The sequence below is a fragment of the Mirounga leonina genome, unplaced genomic scaffold (genome assembly GCF_011800145.1).
Source record: "Mirounga leonina isolate KUSES-001 unplaced genomic scaffold, KU_Mleo_1.0 Mir_448, whole genome shotgun sequence".
NCBI lineage: Eukaryota > Metazoa > Chordata > Mammalia > Carnivora > Phocidae > Mirounga > Mirounga leonina.
The window spans coordinates 834,900-853,757 of NW_023270758.1; the positions used below are offsets into that span (position 1 = coordinate 834,900).

Consider the following 18,858-nt stretch of genomic DNA (forward strand, 5'->3'; position numbering starts at 1 on the left):
GAGATCATTAAGCCTGGGCTTCACAGCAAGAAAGGTTCTATAGCAAAATGAACAATGGCTTCAGCTCCCCCACCTTGCCCTTTACTGAAACCAAACTGCTACTGCATCTGGCAAATCAGTTAAACTTCTAAAGGTAACTGGGGTTCAAAAGATCACAAATACTCAAAATCACACCACCCCCCAGAAGTTCCCTTCAGTTGTCAGGTCTTGTGCTGGTTTTGAAACAACGTGGTTTCTTAGATCGGGCACCACATGACGTAGTCGGCTTGGGTTTAGGTCCAGAATGCACAAGGAGCACATACATTTAAACACTAGAATCACACTCGGAGAGACGTGCATAACATGAAGGGCCACGTAGAAAAACAGAGTGAGCAGGCGTGGCAGACCCGTGCCCCCATCTCACCCAAAAGCAATGCCAACTGAGTGCAAGAGTGGAGGAAAAACCTGCAATGTTTCCTTTGTTACTCTAGTAGTTTGCAACCGAATACACACATACATATATTTGAACTCCAGTGAGTTAAAGGCACCTGTGATATGGCTCCCCCATCTAGGGATGCTATCGCTTAGGGGAAGGGGTGGTCAGAGACTGTCTTAAATCTAACTTTTATAAACTCTAAACGGTGGGCTCCTGGAGGACATGCACCACGCTGTAGGAACCAGCTCAGAATCTTTCCAAAGAGCATTCTCAGCGAATGAAAACAGGCCAGGAAAGTTCACGACTATCCCTAGCGAGACAAGGGACCTGGGCAACAATCAGTGGCTGCTAACATCACAAGAAGACTTGCTCTGCCTACCGATGACAGTACCAGGAAGTACTCCACCACCTACGAGGTACTCTTGCTAAAATAATCAAACCTGAATCAGTTCAAGCCTTTTGATCTAACTACCAATTTACAGAAAATACAAGTGACAGAGGCATATGTTAAATGGCATCACAGGGAAGCAATGAGAAAAAAAGAATTTTTTTTTTTTTTAATACACAGCAATGCTCCCTTCTCTGCTGACCCTCTTCCTCACACACATCTACTGCAAGACAAGTAGATCTGCACAATCCCCTCCCCCTTCCACAGGACCTGCTTTTATAGCCCCAGAGGCTGGGGAGTACGTATGTTCACACTCTCTCTCTCAAATAAATAAATAAAATCTTAAAAAAAAAAAAACTCAGGGGGCACTTAGGTGGCTTGGTTGGTTGGTTGGTTGGTTGAGCATCTGACTCTTGATCTCAGCTCAGGTCTTGATCTCTGGGTCATGAGGTTAAGCCCTGCATTGGGCTCCACACTGGGCATGGAGCCTCCTTAAAAAAAAAAAAAAATTCAGTATGACAGGAAGGAGAAAGGGAGGGTTATAGATGGAATATAAATTAATCATGATTGATTATTACTTGAACCTGAGTGATGCACACATGAGGATTCATTATACCAAGCTATCTACCTTAATAGATGTTTGATATTTTTCGCAATACAAAATTTTTAAATCCCCATGGTTGGGAACCAAGAAGATGTCCAAAGAGGCTGATTTCTTTCTCCTTTGCTTACTCCCTTTTCTGTTTTAATAGCTACTGCATCTTATAAGTTATATATGCTTTGTGTGAAGACATTTGTGTCAAATCTTGTACAGGTGTGTGTGTGTGTGTGTGTGTCCACTCTGTGCCTATATGTTGATGAACCTTGAGAGAAATTTACGAACAGTGGTCAACAAAAGCCAGTGATGGTTATCTCTGGGCAGTAGGATTGCCCACCGTGTGAACCAGACCAATGGCAGCTGGACAAATCCACCATGAGGATGACTCTGTGACCTGAAGTCTTCTTGAGCACCATCCCCAGCCTCATTCTTTTTTGTCTAACCACACCCTCAAATACATCATTGGAACATAATGTCCTTGATGTGCTCTGGAGATATGACTATGACACACAGCTATCCTTGAGCATCTCTCCCAGGTGTATACCAACACGTATCCCCCAGCCTCTGGGGTTATAAAAGCAGGTCCTATGGAAGGCGGGGGTGGCGGGGGTGGGAGGGGGTAGGAGGGGGTGGAGATCTACCTGTGTTGCAGCCACCCAAGACCTGCTTCTGTCCCTAAGTCCCCTTACTAAATCATTTCTTATCAAGCTGCACTTGGCCTTTATCCTTGGTCCTTCAACCCCTGCAGCCTTTGGAGGTCATTTTGCACATAGCTCCCTTTCACAGAACACCCGTTATCTTCACTCTCAACCTTACGTTTTTCTACACTGTTCAGAATGTTTTCAATGAGTATATACTAGTTATATAATCAGGTGAAATAAGCCTACTTCCATTTTGAAACAAAATCAAGAGTCAAAGAAAAACACAGGTCAGGGGATGAAAAATATTACTGCCCAAACTGGAAACTCAGTGGTTGGGCTGATAACTGAATGGGCATGCCTAAAGAGGAACTTGGCAAACTGGAAGTCTAAATGGAGGGACTGTCCCAGAATTCCACAAAAAGGGTGAGAAGCAATCAAAGAAATGATGCAAAATCTGTATGATAAATCCAAAAATTTAATACCCATCTAAAAGGACGTTCAAGAGAGAATGGTAAAGGTCTAATCAAAGAAAACAGAAAAAGAAAATTCCCTGAAGATTAAGAAAAGAAAGAAATTATCAAGCATCCATAGGTATGAAGGAAGAAAAGACTGAAGGGTGAGGGTATCTGAGATCATTCCAACATGTCCAGCAGGCGCAGGAAGAGCACAGAGATAAGATTACCAACAGCAGAACAAAAATAATTTTGACATCAGATTTCTCATCTGCAGTTCTGAATTCTACAATATGATAGAGCAGTAGCTTCAAAGGCTTAGGAAAAGTTATTTCGACCTAAAACCTCATATAAAGCCAAACTGGTATTCCAGAGGGGGTCCAAAATAAAGGCATTTCCAGAATACAAGGACTTAGAAAATTTACTTCCCACAAAAGAAGTACTAGAGTTTATACACCCCACAAAACAATAACCAAAACAACTGAATGAAAAGAGGCAGAAGCAACAGTGGTGAAAGGAAGAACAAAAAACAGAGGGAGGGGCGCCCAGCTGGCTCAGTCAGTGGAGTGTGCGACTCTGGATCTCTGGGTTGTGAGTTTGACCCTCACCCTAGGTGTAGATATTACTTTAAAAATTAAAAATCTTGGGTGCCTGGGTGGCTCAGTCGTTAAGCGTCTGCCTTCAGCTCAGGTCATGGTCCCACGGTCCTGGGATTGAGCCCCGCATCGGGCTCTCTGCTCCACGGGAAGCCTGCTTCTCCCTCTCCCACTCCCCCTGCTTGTGTTCCCTCTCTCGCTGTGTCTCTCTCTCTCTGTCAAATAAATAAATCTTTAAAAAAATAAAAATAAAAAAATAAAATAAAAATTAAAAATCTTGGGGCACCTGAGTGACTCAGTCGTTAAGCGTCTGCCTTCAGCTCAGGTCATGATCCCAGGATCCTGGGATCAAGCCCCACATCGGGCTCCCTGCTCTACGGGAGGTCTGCTTCTCCCTCTCCCACTCCCCCTGCTTGTGTTCCCTCTCTCACTGTGTCTCTGTCAAATAAATAAATAAAATCTTTTTTAAAAAATTAAAAATCTTAGCGGGCACGTGCGCGCACGCGCACACACACACACACACACAAAGAGGGAGAGGAAAGGGGGAAGAATCTAAGTCATAAGAAATGGGGGGTGGGTGGGGTGCCTGGGTGGCTCAGTCGTTAAGCGTCTGCCTTCGGCTCAGGTCATGATCCCAGGGCCCTGGGATCGAGCCCCACATCGGGCTCCCTGCTCAGTGGGGAGCCTGCTTCTCCCTCTCCCTCTGTCTACTACTCTGCCTACTTGTGCTCTCTCTCTGTCAAATAAATAAATAAAATCTTTAAAAAAAAAAAAAAAAGAAAAAAGAAATGGGGGTGGGAGAATGGCCATAACATGGAGATGTGCTAAGAGTCTTGTCTCATTCCTCAAAAGGTTATAGATATTGAGAAACCCCATGTAAGGCATTGTAAGTTTGAATATGTGTGTTAACAATTAAGAACAAAAGGGCGCCTAAGTGGCTCAGTCAGTTAAGTGTCCAACTCTTGATTTCAGCTCAGGTCATGATTCAGGGTCATGGGATCAAGCCCCACGTGAGGCTCCCCACTCAGTGGGGACTCTGCTCGAGATTCTCTCTCCTTCTCTCACTGCCCCTCCTCTCCCATTTACGCTCTCTCTCTAAAAAAAAAAAAAAATACAGGAATAGAAATATTATGCACACTACTAAAAGAAAAAACTGGACAAAGAAAACTCAATCCAACTATACTTCAAAAGGCCCTCCCACATGCCCCAATTTTATATAAATATTATTCTTTTTTTTTTACTTGTCTACGTCATGACTTGCTCTTTAAATTCTTTAACCCATCTGTAATTTCTTGCCACCTGATGTGCATGGGAATCTACTTCGCCATTTTTTTCCTAATAGGTGATCAATTGTCCCAATATGTTTTATGGACTAACCCGCCCCTTCCCCACTGATTTCAAATGCCAACTTTATTATATGTTAAATAATTATATACACTAGGGTCTGTCTCTGGGCCTTCTGTTCTGTTTCACTGCTCTGTCTTGGAGTACAGCAATATGGGTTTTAATTATAGTCGCTTTAGAATATGTTATATCTTGGCAGGGCAAGTCCTCTCTCATTATCTTTACTTTCAACATTTTCTTGGCAATCACTGCATGTTTATTCTTCCAAGTGAACTTTAGAATCAGTTTACCAGGCTTTTAAAAATACCAAAGGAATTCTTATTGGAATTGCATTTAGTCAACCCCCCCATCCCCGCCGTCAAAGAAACACTCACCGGAACTTTGACTGAAATTGTCTCAAACTTAGAAATTAAATTCCATACAGCTGCCACTTTTACGAGTCTTTCTATAAGGAATAGGGTGTCCCCTTATTAAAATCTGACTTCATGTCTCCCAGTGAAGTCTTTGATTTCTCTACACATTTCTCATTTAGTATTAGGGGAGGAATTTTTATGTGATTGTGATTTGGACACTTTTTCCATTTTGTTTTCCAACTGGTGATGGCTTACAAATAGGGAAGCAATATATTTATTTTGTAGGCACTTTTTTTTTTAACTCCTAATAGTTTTTTGTGGGTTTTCAGTTGCTTTCTTTGTGTTTTCCAGGTAGAGAATCACATTTGCTCCATTGACAATATTTTTCCTTTACCCTCCTGATAGATATGCCTCTTTTCTTTCCTTATCTTTTTCCCCCTTCTCATATTTCCATGTCTATAACTTTCAGAACACTGTGGAACAAAAGGGATGAAAACAGACAGTCCGTTCTAAGCTTTTAGCAGCTTCACTCCTCCCTCACTCTCTTCTCAAACTAACTCTTGGAATTGATATTTGCCTTGGGAATTGTCCGTAGGATTCTCCTCAATGTGTGTTCATGGCATGTGCTCATCTGAGATGATGAAATGCCCCTTCTCATCCCTTCTTCACATTGTATTGTTAGGTAGTCTCTCTATTTTTTCCAGAGGTTTGTCTCCTTCATTGTCAATTTTATTTATTTATTTTTTTAAGTAGCCTTCACACCCAGCGTGGAGCCCAACGCAGGGCTTGTACTCATGACCCTGAGATCAAAACCTGAGCTGAGATCAAGAATCAGAAGCTTAACTGACCAAGCCACCCAAGCATCCCCTTTTCTATCATTAAAGACGTGGATATATTTCTCAATTTGACTGCATTTTTTCCCCCTACATTATTCATTGTTACTTGTACTTTTATTTGCCCTGGTTAGTTTAATTGTACTACTTATTCATATTTGTACTTGTTTACTTGCTGGCTAGCAGTATGAATTCAGGAGTCAATGGCCAGGTTTGGATCCCACATCATTTGCAAACTCTAATACTTGGGTACATTATCTTTTCTCCCTGTGCCTCAGTTTCTTCTCTGGAAAATGATGGTGATAACAACAACACCCATATCATAGGGGAGTTGTCGGAATTAAATGAGTTAATCCACGCTCAGAACTGTGCCTAGCATATCCTGAGTATTCAGCAAATGTCTGTTGCTTGTACTTACTGTTCTTTCTCAAGCTTCTTGAATGAACTGCTCAGTTAATTTATTCCCATTCTTCATTAAAAATTAAAGATTTTAGGGGTGCTTTGGTGGCTCAGTCGGTTAAGCGTCTGCCTTCAGCTCAGGTCATGATCAGGGGTCCTGAGATCAAGTCCTGCATCGGGCTCTTTGCTCAGTGGGGAGCCTGCTTCTCCCTCTGCCTCGCCCCCCTCCCCAGCTTGTGTTCTCTCTCACTCACTCTCTCTCTCAAATGAATAAATAAAATCTTTAAAATTTTTTTAATTAAATATTTTAAAGCTAAAAACCTCCCTTTCAAGTACAGCTTTGGTGGCATCCTGTGTCTAATACCGAGTTGCCATTTTTAAGTTTTAAATAGCCAGCCCTACTACTTTTCTTTATAGTGTTTTAATTAGTTAGTCTACTACGGTTCTAATTTCTTCTCCAACCCAGAACTCTTCAGAGATTGCTCCCCACCACCACCATTTATAAGTCATCTCACTAGTCTTTTCTTCAAAGCATCTAAAATATCCGTCAAAATCTTCATCATCCTTAGTCTCTCGGAGGCGGAGGGGGGCTCCTCTCTACTTTCCTAGCATCTGCTCCAATTCCAGTACATAACTGATATTTAGTAAACCAGTACTTTGTGAATGAATGAACAAAAGAATGAATAATCATCAGCCACAGAAAAAGAAGAAAGCCCAATCAACCTCATGGTGCATGTAGCTCTTGGCTGGCCTTCCAAAGACCACCACCACAGACAGGGGTAGTGGTACCAGCCACTGTCAAGGTCTCTTGAATGCAGCACATCCAGTTAACCATGAAAAAGATCATCTATCCTGAGCAAGGTAGAATCAATATGCCAGGCGACTTGACTATACTCTATGGAGCACACTCTATGGAGAAGCTGGGAACATACTAGAAAGTTGATGAGCTTCTGGTGCAGGAACTTCTTATACCCAATGTGTTTCTGAAAGTTGTGCAAATCAAATTTCCCATTAACTAAAACACTATAAAGAAAAGTAGTAGGGCTGGCTATTTAAAGAAACAAACTAAATCCTTTTGTGATACAAATAAACACCCCCTCATTTCTGTTTGGCCAATTCAGGGTAAAACCAGTTTTGCTGAAATAAGAGACAACACTTACTGAGCTGCTGAAACTCGCACCAGGTCCTACTTTCAAACAGGTACCTGGTAAGAGCCAAGAATTCCTCGATGCTTCATGGTTTATTCAACAGCTCTTTGCTCTGCAGAACTTAAAAGCCTGCAGCCTACAGCCCTCAGAAGCTGATCTGTAGCCATGCTTTATTAGGACCACACAACAGAGCCTCCAACTCAAATGCCTAGGGGCCAGGTGAGCAATGAAAATGTCTGAGAATTCATGCATGACTTGTCTAAAAGGGGAAACTGCCACTCAGCTCCAGCACAGAATGAGATAAAGCTCCAGCTCTGTCTGCCTCCACCCCTCCCTTATTCCATGTAAGGTCGTGAAGGTTCCCGGTCAGCTTTGTAGGTGGAAGAATGCCTTCCACCAACCCTCATCAAAGATGTCCACATCCTAATTAGTCCCTGGAACCTGGGAATGTTACCTTGCATGGAAAATGGACTTTACAGATGGGATTAAATTAAGGATCTTGAGATGGAAAGTTATTCTGGATTATACTGGTGGGACCAATGTAATCACAAGGGTCCCTACCAGATGGGGGCAGGAGGGTCAGAGGAGAAGATATGACAACAGAAGCAAAGTTTGGAGTAATGATGCCTTTGCTGGAAAGGAACACAAGCCAAGGAGTGTGGGTGGCCTCCAGCAGCTAGAGAAGGCAAGGAATAGATTGTCCCCTGGGGCATCCAGAAGGAATGCAGCCCTGCCCCCACCTTCATTTTAGCCCCATAAGACCCATTTTCAGACTTCTGACCTCCAGAACGATAAGATTATAAATTCGTGTCGTAATAAGCTACCATGTTTGCAGTAACTTGCTATAGCAGCCATAAGAAAATAATACCCCAGCTAATGGTTGATCCCAGAAGCAGAAGACCAGAGTCAAAGGCCCAGGAGACTTCTCCGGAGCATCTGCCCCAAGAACGCCTTGGGATCCCAACTTTATCTCACAGGGCACCCCACCCCCAAATTCCCAATTCTAACCACTATAATTTATTCATTGCCTCCAAGGAGGGCTGAATCAAGTCATCAACATTTTTTTTTTCTCTTTGGATCTGATTCTCCCCTTCTACCTTATTCTCACTAGGGTCTACAGTGGAAAACTGACATCCCTAGAAGCAATCTTTGGCCCCGAATCTGTATCCACCTGTGACAGAAATTCCGGCACTGGTTGTAGGTATCTGTGTTGGGAGAAGAAAGAAAAGGGCCCTTGGGTCTTTCCTCAACTCTCATCTGTCTCAGGAGGCCCCCAAAGAGCCAGCTTTCGAGGGACAAAATCCTGTCTCCTGCCAAGAGTTCCAGGCCAGGCTTGTGGGATCCGCTGGACCTGAGTGTGAACCCTCATTTACCACCTAGAAGCTGAAGCTATTCACCACGCCTCTCAGAGCCTCTGTTTGTCTTCTCCAAAATGGGAATAATAACGGCACCTACTCTCAGAAAGCTGTTGCAAGGTCCAAATGAGGCAACACACAGTGGACAGGGGCATTCAAGCTGGAGCCACCAGCGGGCAAATCTTGCTTTGCTAAGGCTGGGGAGGATCCCTTTTTGCTACCGGGGCAAAGCCAATTCACAGGCATGGAACTCTGCCTAACGTCAAAGATGAGGCGGGGCTGCCCCCAGAGGCTGTCCCCAACCGTCTCCACGATAAAAGGCACCGTTTCCAACCAACACCTAGCTTCCTGGCTTTCAAGAAGGCTGGCCCAACGTGGCCATGCCACTTGAGTCCACAGACGGCTGTCACCCCCATGCTGTCACCTGAGCCGTGCCACGGCCCTGTGAGGAAGACGCGCTGACCTGCATTGTGTCGACAGGGCTGCTGATGCTCAGAGAGAAAGGACGTGCCCGAGGGCCGCCCAGCTAGTACGTGGCGGCGTCCGTGCTTGGAACCAGGTCTGTCTTCCTCTGGAGCCCACACACCACTTACACGGTGTCGTTGCATTTGTGTGTGTCATCCCTCTCACTGTTCCAGAAGAAATCCGCCCCCACTTTCCTCACCCCCGCCATCCAGTCAGTTGCTAAATCCTACTGCATCTTCCTTCGCAACATCTTTTGTGCCATATCCTCCTGTATGTCCCCCACTGATGCCACCCTAACTGCCCCCAGCAACTCAGACGGTCAATCCTGCCACCAAGCCTTAACCGGGCTCCCCAGGAACGGATGAGTCCGCCTTGATAGCTCATCCCTATGCACCAAAGGTTACCACAGCCATAAAGGAGACGAGGCTACCCGTGACAGATGATCGCTATGAAATCTAAATGAGACATCATGTATAAACGCACAGAAGCGGGTCGCCTGGGTGGCTCAGTCGGTTAAGCGTCTGCCTTTGGCTCAGGGCATGATCCCGGGGTCCTGGGATCAAGCCCCGCATCGGGCTTGCTGCTCGGCAGGGAGTCTGCTTCTCCTTCTGACCCTCCCCACTCTTGGGCTCTCTCTCTCTCTCTCTCAAGTAAATAAAATCTTTAAAAAATGCACAGAAGCAGGGCACAAAGCTCTCAACCTGCTTCTCCCTCTCCCACTCCCCCCTGCTTGTGTTCCCTCTCTCTCTCTCAAGTAAGTAAAATCTTTTAAAAAAATGCACAGAAGCAGGGCACAAAGTAAGCTCTCAACCTGCTTCTCCCTCTCCCACTCCCCCTGCTTGTGTTCCCTCTCTCTCTCTCTCAAATAAATAAAATCTTTTAAAAAAATGCACAGAAGCAGGGCACAAAGTAAGCTCTCAATGAAGGTTAAATTTACTTCCTTCCAGGTTAAAGGGGTTCGCCAGACAAGCTTTGCAGTCAAGCTGCCTGGATTCTACACCAGAGCCATATTTATTAGCTCTGTGACCTTGAATAAGTCCATTGACCTTGCTGTGTCTCTGTTCCCTAGCCCATAAAATAGAAATTTTAACTACTTTCCTCACAGAGCTGTTAGGAGGATTGAATGAAGGAATCTTAGCATAGTGTATGGACACAGCAAGTGCCAAATAGATACTAAGTACTGTCAATAAGATTCCTACCTGCAAACCCTCCACCCCATGCAGCCTACACTGTCTTAGAATAATTCATGCTCTGAAAACTCACTTTTTATATTATGTCCCTGCTCCGACACATTCCCTGGCTGCCCATTGCCTAAAGCTGCGTTGTCCAACACGGCAGCCACTAGCTGCATGGGGTTACGCCAATTTAAATTAATTAGGGAAAATTTCAAATTGAGTTCCTCATTCACACTAACCGCATTTCAAGTGCTCGAGAGTCCCGTGTGGTGAGCAACTACCATACCGGACATGCATCGTTGAAAGTCATATTGGACGGCACTGGCCAAAGAATTAAGTTCAAATACTGCAGCCTGGCATCTGTGCACAGTATGACCACAGTATAACTTTACTCTTCTGACTCCACTGCCCCACACCCCTGCCCAGGCTGGATGACTCTCCCTTTCTATAATGTATTTTACTCATTCCCTACGGTGCAAATCTGTTCCACAAACATATCCGTGCCAGAAGCCCCTCGCTTGCAGTCCGCAGAGGAAATGTCAGGCAGAGGAGCTCCCATCAGCGGGCCGAAGGGCAGACTGGAATAGAAATGGCACATTCCACATGATAATTCAGCTCAGGAGCCCCATGGGACAGACAATGGTGGGCTCATCCCCCCTACTTTGAAGCAGGGGGCCACAAACTCAAATGCCTACTGAGGCCAGGCCTTGTGACTAAGTGAGGCAAGCGGTGTAATACAGCAGGGAAGGGGAAGGGTGGCTGAGCGGAACTGAAGGGCACATGCCCATCCCAGGGACACTCAGCTCCATCCCACAGGAGCCCTGGGATCACTGGTCCACATTGCCAGATAGGACTTTTTTTAAAGCTCCGTGCAACCCATCCAAAGACATCTGAGTCTCTCCAGTTTACAGGCTCTGTTTTAGTCGGTCATCCTGACTCGCTCTGGTTACATGTTATCTCTTGGTGAACACATCCCCAACCACAGAATAGGAATAAGACCACCTACTTCATAAAGGATTATGAGGATGAGACCAGATTAATATGCCTGGAGTATGCCTGCCTGCCATCTAATTCTTAATAAAAATATGAATGAATGCATGAACAACAAATGGATAAATGGATGACTTGGCTCTTTGGTCATTCCCACATTCAGAAATTGCTCACCACGGCTGAGTCAAGAGGAAGGCAGCTAGGGACAGGGGCAGTGGGGCAGTATGTGTGGATCCATAGGCGGCTGGCCCCAAGAGTCAAGCCACATGAGCTCGGACGGCCACCTCATGGTCCTGTGTAGCTGTCTAGAGTGTGCAGTGAGAATTTCTCTTTAAAACGGTATGCCATGCTTCTGGTTTTAAATTCAAACACTGCAGATGAGCATACAGTTGAGAATCACTATATTACTCCATCATTGGAGGGAACTATTACCCTCTCCAGTTTCTTGTGTGTCTTTCTAGAAATATTCTCCACGTGTGTGTGAGCTCATGTGAGTCTACACCTATATGTGGAGTGAGACATTCTGTATTTCCATTTTGGTTTTTAAAATCTAGCTCTCTTTTGTTTTCCCCATATGATGCAACTCTACACCACTGGTCCTCAGCCCTGGAGACACTGAGTCACTTGGAGTTTTTAAAAGAAATCAGTGCCCAGGTCCCACCTCCAGAGATTCTGGTTAAGTGGGGAGGGATGGGGGGTACGGGAGGAGAGGCCAAGGGTAGGTACATTTAAAAAGCTCCCCAGATGATTCAAATGTTGAAAAGTAAGCTGATCTGCACACCCCGCTCATGATTTTCCCAAACTAACACATCTGGAGGCCCATTCTATCTCAATATGCAGAGAATAACCCCATTCTGGTTCTGCAGCTGCATCTTATTCCATCACATGGGTAGGCTACCATTTATTTACCCAGTCTCGTAAGGAATTCCTAAAGCTCTGAGGATAATGATTTCTTCCTGTAAGAGAGGAAGAAGCAAGAGCAAACTTCATGTCTTTATCAACAGCCAAGCACTACGGAGGTTGGGGGTTCGGAACACAAAAGCAAAAGCAATAAACTTGCAGTGGTTAGCAGTTGCAGGAAAGGAATGTTTTCTTTTATAACGTTACCAAACTTATTTAACCAAGCAAGATAAAGCAGTGGAGCCAACAAGAGGTAAATAATAGGCCTCAGAAGTAAATGAACCCGTGAGAAGAAAACCACCTCCCATTACCACCTTCTGCTCTACCAACCCTGGGGAGACAGGCCCCTGAGCAGGACAGCTGCTGGGAACATCCGGCTTGTTCGGATAACACATGGAGACTGTTCTTGACCCCTTGGCCTCCCCCCTTTTGATCAGGCCCCGAAGGTGGGGGCAGCAGGACATAATGGCATGGCCTCAGTGAAAATATCAACATCCCTTCCTTCACCAGGCATACCTAGCCCGAGGAGCGCTCAGATCAGAAGACCTACTCCCGAAACCGAGTGTGGTGGGCATCTCTTGTCTCTGCCTAACCAGCATCCATCCTTTGTGTTTCTTCCCCTTTGGAAAATTGTCCCTCTCTGACCCCCAGTTCCTGCGAGCCAGCTAAGGTGGCCCTCACCCTCCAGCTCCTGGAGGGTGGACATAGGACCCAGGCCACAGTGTGGATTCAGGGATGAGCATGTGACTCAAGCTCCCCAGGGAGAACCAGTTTCAGGACTTTTGCTGGAATTATTTGGAAAGAGGACGTCCTTTCCAGCAGTATTGCTAAGCTGGTAGGGAATGTGTCTTGCACCTTTATTATCTGTTCTGAAAGGGAGGCCAAGAAAGAGAAAAGAGGAGCTAGGAGATCTCTGATGACCGCATATGAGCGCCTTGATCCAACCAGGCCTGAATCTCCACCCCTCGACATTTCTAGGTAAGTTTTAAAGTCCTTTGTTGCCTGAAACAACTTGAATTGAGTTTTTGTTCCTTCAAACCAAAGGACTTCTGATTAATAAACCAAAAGGTGAGAAGCTGGAGACTGGCCAGTGAGGTCCCCTATTTTCTCCTGTGTTCCATGTATTCCTATAAATAAATAAACCTCTTTTCTTTTTTTAATTAGGGGTCTGATATTAAGAGCACTCAATTCAATCAGTCTGTTTGGGGGAATCGAGGAAAGGTGAGATACATGCCTCACTCTTCCCTTAATTCCTATAAATAGTGCAGCTCTCGATGAAGAAAAGTACACCTAGCAGTTGGCTCAGTAAGAAAGAGTGCCAGGAGATATAACAATTGACAAGTCTCCTTTATCCACAGACACCTGTTACTTGGGCTTCTTTTCAGTAAGTGCTGGTGGGGTGGGCACATCCTCCTCGCTGATGCAACTGTGATTTACACCGTCTGCCTACTTACAGCTCCCACCCTTGCTTATGAAGGAGGGACCACATAGCCACAAGGCCAAGGACTTTCTTGACATGACAATGAATCGCATCCACCAAATTGTGCCTTTGGAGCTGGGTAGCTTGAAGCCCAGAGATAAATCAATTCATGTCAATCTCGGTCCCCCAACTCACTCTAAAAAGCAAACAGAAAGCTTAATTCTCTGACTTACAACTCTGCAAAGAGTTGGGCATGGGGGGAGGGGGTGGCGACCTGCTATATGAATATTTGCAAAAAATCAAAGACAGGGCCATGGATGTTACAAAGGGTATCTGTTGGTTTTGCCTGCCCAGCACCCACTTCCCCTTCTTCTGGTAACTGGCATGTTGATCTTCCTTTGGGAAACCAGCCCTTCTCCATTGTATGCAGTCCTGATGGGTCTTGTCAGTCAAGGCTGCAGCTCTCCCCTGGCCAAGGGCTTAGCCACGTGACCCAAGATCAGCCAATCACATTCCTTCTCCTAGGAATTTGATTCTTGAATCAATACTGTGGCCCTGCGAAGGCTGCTCAGTTCCTGCCACCTAGACCCAAGAGCAACTCTGAACCCTGTACTTTCTAAGGCCTGGTATTGCATGAATATGGTACCCCAGACACTTCCAATTGATTTTTTTTAAGACAACTAGAGTCCATTTCTGTCACTTACAAAGAACCAAACAACCCTAGCCACTTGAAAGACATCTGATCTCACCCCATCCTGATGCAAGCATCCTTCCTACGACATACCCAAGAGATGGTCACCAAACTTTCATTGCACACCTCCAGGACAAAAGACTCTCCACCTCCTACAGACAACTCTACTATTAGAGAGTTCTTAAGACTGCACAGAAGGGGGCGCCTGGGTGGCTCAGTCGGTTAAGCATCTGCCTTTGGCTCAGGTCATGATCCCGAGGTCCTGGGATCGAGTCCTGAATCGGGCTCCTTGATCAACGGGGAGTCTGCTTCTCCTTCTCCCTCGCTCCACCTCCTGCTCCTGCTCTCTCTCGCTCTCTCTCAAATAAATAAAATCTTTAAAAAAAAAAAAAAAAAAGACTGCACAGAAGTAGGCCTCCTCTAACTCTCTGACCTGCCCTAGGTGGCCCCCTCCTCCCTTCCCTGGGACAGCTTCTCCTCCTGGCTCTTGGCCCCAGCCCTTGTGTATTGAAATTTCCTCAAGGCTCTGTCCCGGGTTCTGGTCTCTCCTGCTGCAAACGCTCTCTTCCCAGGCCATCTTGTCAATCCGGGAGACTTCCTAACTCTATTCATGCTGGTGACCACACATTTGTACCTCTCAGTCCAGAACCGTTTGGAGAGCAACCCACAACCATCTATCCACCTACTTCTTAAGCCCCACCATCTGGAGAGCAAACTGAACATGCCCCAGATCAAGTTCTTGTTCTTCTGCCTCACTTCTGATGCCTCCTCCCTCGGGATGTACCTGCACCACTCACCCTGGGAGCTACCCTTGACTCCTCCCTCACCACCCGTACTCACTTCCATTTACCAATTCTGTCCCATCTAACCCGGAACTGTCCCTCGAAACCAGCCTGCAGCTCTCGGCCACTGTCTGTGGTCTCTGAAGCTTGCTTCTTGTTTACCTAACCCCTATCATTCTTCAGATCTCTGACTAAATGTCATCTGGGAGAGTCCTCCCTGACCTGCCAGTCTGGGCTTCATCTACTTACTGTGAGATCCCATGTGACTCAACCTCTTATGATTTTCAATAATAAAAGGGGGATAAAAAAGAGTACCTACTCACTAAGTCGCTGGGGGATGAAATACAACAACATACTAAAAACTTGCACAGAAAAAAAATAAGCCTTAACACAATAACTGGCACATAGATTTGTCATAAATATTAGCTATTTCTAATTATTGTTACTGTTAGCACTACTAATGATAATACTTTTTCTTCCTAGAGTGTTAACTCCATTCAAGCAGAAGAACCACAGGCTTGGGGGCACCTGGGTGGCTCAGTCGGTTAAGTGTCTGCCTTCGGCTCAGGTCATGATCCTGGACTCTCGGGATGGAGCCCCTCGTCGGGCTCCCCCCTCAGTGGGGAGTCTGCTTCTCCCTCTTACCCTTCCCCCTCTCATGCTCTCTCTCTCTCTCACTCTCTCCCAAATAAATAAAATCTTAAAAAAAAAAAAAAGAAAGAAAGAACCACATCCTTTGTTCACTACCATATAACCCTAGTGTAGGTACATAATGGAGCTCAATGATATTTACTTGACTGATTGATTGGTAGAGATTTGAAGCCAATGACCATGACCCCCCACACACACCTGTTTCCCCAGTATGCCCCCTTCACTAAACATTTTTGTTTCCTCTCCATATATTCGGGTATACAGGACAAGACCTTCTCACCATTATCCCAGGTGCCCTGAGCCCAGTAAAGTCATAGCAAAAGATGTCCTCATGATAGAAACTTTCCACTTGCTTTCTTTTTTATTTGAATAAGACAAGCTCAGGGTGGAAGATATACACACAGAAAAACAGAAAGAAAAAAAAAAACCTGGAAGGAACCATGAAATGTTGATAGTGGCGGTGATCTCTGGTTATAAGGACTTGTGCGTTTTGTTCTTCTTTTTATAATACTGTATTTCCCTAGTATTTTAAGATAATAAAGCAAATATAAATTTTAATCAACTTCATGAAGTATCATATAATACAAGAGAAAGTATACCATTCTAGATGTACAGTTTGATGAGTTTTGACAGATGAATTACACCCACGTAATTACCACCACGAGCAGGATATAGAATGTTTGTACCACCCTAGAAGCTCACCTGTGCCCTTTTCCAATTAATGCCCTCGCCCCATTCCCCACCCCCACAACCACTGAGCAGCTTTCTCTTACTACCAATTAACGGAATCATACAGTGTGGACTATTTTGTGTCTGCCTTCAATCACTCAGAATAACATTTTGATTATTAATGATTAATAACACAGTTGTCAGTGTCAGTAATTAGTTCATTTTTACTGCTAAGTAGTATCTCATGATACAGTTCCTCCAACGTTTCTTTATCTGTTCATCTGTTAATCGATGTTTGGGGAATTTTTTTTTTTTTTGCCCCCAGTTTCTGGCTACTATGAATAAAACTGCTGCAAACATTCATTTATATGTCTTTGGGTGGATGCATAATTTATCTTGGTAAATACCTTGGAATGGAGCCGCTGTGTCATACAGGAACTCTGTTTAACTTTGTAAGACTGCCACTTTTTCCCCAAAACTATTGTATCGCTTTATTTTTTTAGAATGGAAACAATCTAATACGTTGCTTTTTTTATAGATTTATCTGTCTGTCGGGGGTCCCAGCAGGCAATGGAATTCACCCTAGATGTTCAATTAAAGACACTAGCAACTGTGGAAAACTGTCACCACACCTACGGCTATAATCTAATGAAACGGTGTAACAAGAGCCCAGTGAGAGCTGCAACCAAAGAAGAGGGGCCACCTGCCAGGAGCTGTCATGGCGGAGAGAGGCCAGAGACTGAAGGAGGGCGTGGAGGGGGACAATACCTCAAGCTCTCTCTCCTCTCCCCTCCCCCAGGCTCTGCTTGCCCCCTCCCACTGGGCTCACTGACACAAAAGTCAGCCAGCAAAGGAGCCCAAGAGATGCAGTGCACAGAAGTCTACCTCCTAGGACCCAGGATTGGGAAGAGAAGGGCGGAGGATGGTGGTCTTAGAAAAAGCATCAGAGAATAACTAGACACTGTCTGTCCTCACAGGAACAGAGAAAAAGAACAAAGATTAGATTCGCAATTCTCTGAGATGTCAACACTCACAAACCAACACGAGTCCTGGGGGATGCAACCAAATTATCACCATCACCATCACGGCTATAATAACTACCTCTTCTATCGCTACTCCTGCTAACAACCATAATAGCGGATACTTTATTGAGTGCTTACTATATCCCAAGCACATGCTGTGTATATTGAGCCATCTCAAGTAACCCTCAAAAGAACCAGAGAAAGCAAATCTGTTATTATCCCCTACTCGACATTTGAGAAAAACTGAGACCTGCTCTCAGGACTCCAGAGGCTTGTTGAGCCCTAACCACTAGTCCATCCTGCCTCCTAAAGGCCGCACTCCTCAGGTTGCGCTGCGGACAAGCCACTCTGTGCCTCAGTCTCCCCCTTTGTGCAAAGAAGTTCTGTTTATCCTCCTCGTCAGGACCACTGGGGGAATTTAACACAACAAAGCAGTTCGGCAAACATGTTTTTTGAGTCCCAGGGGTCCCGTACCACCGTGGTCTCTAACCCTGGGAGGGCTACAACAATCCTTTCAAATAAGGAAATGGGGCCTCAGAAAGATTCCCCAAATCTTAAAGCCACACACCGAAGACTAAAGAGCCAGTAAGAGGCAGAAGAGGGACTAGACCTCAGGTCTACCTGTCTCCAAAGTCATATTCTGCCCTTGAGGGAAGGAGAGGAGGGGGCAATTAATGTGCAAAAGGTGCGGGTTTGGCACCTTCACTTTTTAGACCCACGTTTTCGCACGCATGCAGTTTGGCTCCAGGGTGTGGTTTCCCACCAACAGCAAAGCTGCAAAGCTCCCAGGCACCCAGCACTGATGTGTTGCCCTCCACTGCCAGGCGCTTGTCTCTGCAGAACTCTGTGCCCCTGGGCCCAGGACTTGGTGCAGCTGCGCTCTCCGCTCCTGGCATCATTTGCTGAGCTCCCAGAACGTGTAAGCGTGAGGGGCCAGAAGGTGTTTCTACCAATTGGTGCCTTCTTAGAGATGACATTAACCTTGGGCACCTCTACTGATTTCCCAAGAAATCCGACAAGGTCTAAATACAAATACACAAGCTGCCTGCAGTCTTGAAACTCAGCATTCTCGTCACGTCTTGATACCCTGTCATTTGAGCTACACTCATCCTCCATGCACTTTGAAATCTCTTTTGCTTTATACTCTGCCAAAAGGTTCCAATTTTTCTCTACTGGCATTGACATGATGCAGAAAGGAACATGTGAGCCGTGAGGGCTTCAAAAATAGCCTGGAACTTTTCAAGGAAGGGGACCGTAGTGGGATGACAGGCAAGCTATTCTGCATAACAAAGCACTGTGTCCCCAGAGTCAGGCACAAGCCCACCCTTCCCCACGTACACACTCACATGCCTATCAATCACTCCCTGAAATATCATGTCTGTGGGAGGACGAGAAGATAATGGTATGATCAATGAAGCTCCAGAGAGGATGGGTGGGATGGACTCCATCCAGTGACGAATTTTCTATTGACAACAGGTCAGTTTGGCTTGGAGTTAACCCAGTGTGGTAATAAATGATGAAGACGAAGAAGAAGAAGACGACGACGAAGAAGAAGAAGACGAAGAAGAAGA

General features: G+C 45.3%; 1 protein-coding gene across 2 annotated transcripts in view; it reads right to left on the minus strand.

Annotated features, from left to right (window-relative positions):
- PRKCB (protein kinase C beta) overlaps positions 1 to 18,858 on the minus strand; it is a 317,015-nt gene that overhangs the window by 183,503 nt on the left and 114,654 nt on the right. The gene's annotated exons all lie outside the window — the stretch shown is intronic.